The sequence below is a fragment of the Montipora foliosa genome, chromosome 10 (assembly GCF_036669935.1).
Source record: "Montipora foliosa isolate CH-2021 chromosome 10, ASM3666993v2, whole genome shotgun sequence".
NCBI classification, from domain to species: Eukaryota; Metazoa; Cnidaria; class Anthozoa; order Scleractinia; family Acroporidae; genus Montipora; species Montipora foliosa.
In genome coordinates, this window is record NC_090878.1 from 17,717,389 (window position 1) to 17,719,888 (window position 2,500).

Consider the following 2,500-nt stretch of genomic DNA (forward strand, 5'->3'; position numbering starts at 1 on the left):
ACTACTATGATGTGAATTGAACTGACAACAAGAACACAAAACTATTGATATCAGTTTAGACTAAAGGTTATTAACAAACTTGTTAGAAAAGTGTTGTTGTTTTTGTAGTAACAGTCACATTTGTATTTGTTTTATTCATTGTTTGCTTAGGCATACTAGTAAACTGGAAAATTTCAATTCCATGATGCTGAAGTATGCTTCGAAGAGAAGAGCATTTAGCGGGCTCATTTAAAATGTACATTGTCCTTCTGTCTGACTTCCTAATGTTCTCCTGCAACCGGGTTGGCATCTGTCATGGCAAAATTAGTGAATTTGTTTGACCATGCTTGCTTTCCTGGGTAGTAAGAAGTGCGGTAAAATAATAAGCAAATTTTGTCATGTTCTGGAGTGTTAACCCTGTGCCAGCAGGAGAGTCAAAAGCTACAAGTGTAGAAGTTTCAACATCCCTTGAACCCAGTGTTTATCGATCACAGAAAGAACTTCCAGCACTAATTCTCATTACGCTTTTCACATTTTTCATCAGTGAATTATTGTTCTGTCACATTGCAGCTATGATGTCAGTTTATAACAAGCATGCTTCTGGCAGCATTGGATCACAATGTGCATTTATTCCGAACTGATTTGGAAGACTCCAATGGCCAGGTCCGGTACAAGAAAACCTTTAGTAAGAGGTCCAAGAATTGGAGGGTTGGGCCAGTAAAGGAACCCAAGAAGTTCCCACACTGGGCAGTGCTGGCAGCTAACATCCTTGAGAAGAGGGCCTCCGACACTGAAACAATTGTCAGACATAAAAAAGTTCAGCCAAATCACCCAAAGAGACAGGCAGCCACTATTGCTATGAAAGAGGCCCCTTGCACAGCAGAATCAGTTCAGGCTACACTATCCCGTTTCAGTAAAAGATGTGTCAAGAATTCTTCCAAGTGAAATTTTATATCATTCAAACAGTGTGTTGAAATGCCGGAATAAAATTAATTGTAATATTGTTGTACACATGTTGCTTTTAATACATGTAGCTCTCACGTACTATTGAATTTGATACCTGACATTCAACTGCTAAAATCAGTCAATAGAAATTGAGAGTAAGTAATCTAAAAATATTTGTTATTGTTAAAATTCCTGAATATAAGGGCTTTAGAAGAACATATGTAATATAGGGGACTGGTTTTGAAGCTCGGCAAACATCAAAGGAGCAAACAAAGATGCCAAGATTTAGGTTGGAAAGTCCACGACCGTGCTCAAAGTTTTCTTTTGCGCTCATACACTACGCAGGAATTACGTAACCAACACGTTTCTATTGGTTTGTTCCTCAGTACGGAGTAAACAACTATTGTGTTTTGTGCACGGTCAAGGCCCAAAAAGAGAACAAAAACCTACAACAAAGAAATTTGCCGGGTTTCATAACCATTCCCGTGTATTAACGATGAGAAGAACTATTGTTGTTCAGTGTCTTCTGAATCCCATATATTCTCCATCAGGGGAAGGATATGTTTGTCTAACTAGTCTAACAACACAAGATGGGCAAACTCTTCTATTGCCTTTGCCCAACTTCCCATATTTCCAAAGAATGTATTGCCTGTATGCAGCCTTGCGATAGCTGTTCATTTCAAAGTCAGCAACTTCTGCTCTTATGTCACACCGTGCCCGGATAGCTATATTAAGTACTTCTCTGGGAATGATTTTCGTACAGGTCCCTACCTCATTATGCATGCAGAATAAATTAATTGTTCATTCGCGCTATGGTTTTGTAAAAGAATACGTATACCAAAGAGAACCGAATATATACATGGGTAATTTGTACTTACGGGATGAATAAAATTGGATCTCATTTTTCTCTCCCTCCCTGTCTCTTTTTTGCCTTCATCGCCCACACCGTTTCTCGTTTTCGCCCCAGCTTTCCTCTTTCTATCCCTTCGTCTTGTTCCTATTTCCAGATCCTGCTCGACTCTTTCTGCCATTTTATCCCATGATATGTCACTCGTAGCTTGTCTTGAACTCCGACCCACTTTAAACATCTGGATTACTTGTCCCTGTTCTTCACCACTGAGCTAACGTGTCAATTTGCTAATTCACACCTTGAAAACGATATTTATTTTGAATTCTGGCTGACTACTTACATAGCAATTAAACGTAATTATATACACGTGTTGCGCCGAGCACCTACAATCGAGATTACACTCGTAGGTTACCGTTCAGAGATCCCTGTTTTACTACTCTTGAAACAACCAATCCCTTTAATAATGCTAACCGTAACCCTAATTACGACTAAGGCACTATTTAGGCTTAAGGTTAGTCCCTGGACCGGGACCTTAGGGTTGGAAGGCAGAGATCTTACCACTGCGCCAACCCCTCCGCTCGAATCAAGATGGCTACCGAAGTAAAAGCGTCACATGCAGCAAAGGAAGATTTGAACATTTGGAAATTGTCCCTGCTTTATAGCCTATCCCGAGCTGTGCATAGAGTGGTGCAAAGAGAACACTTTACTTTCGTCTTCCGTGTCCAA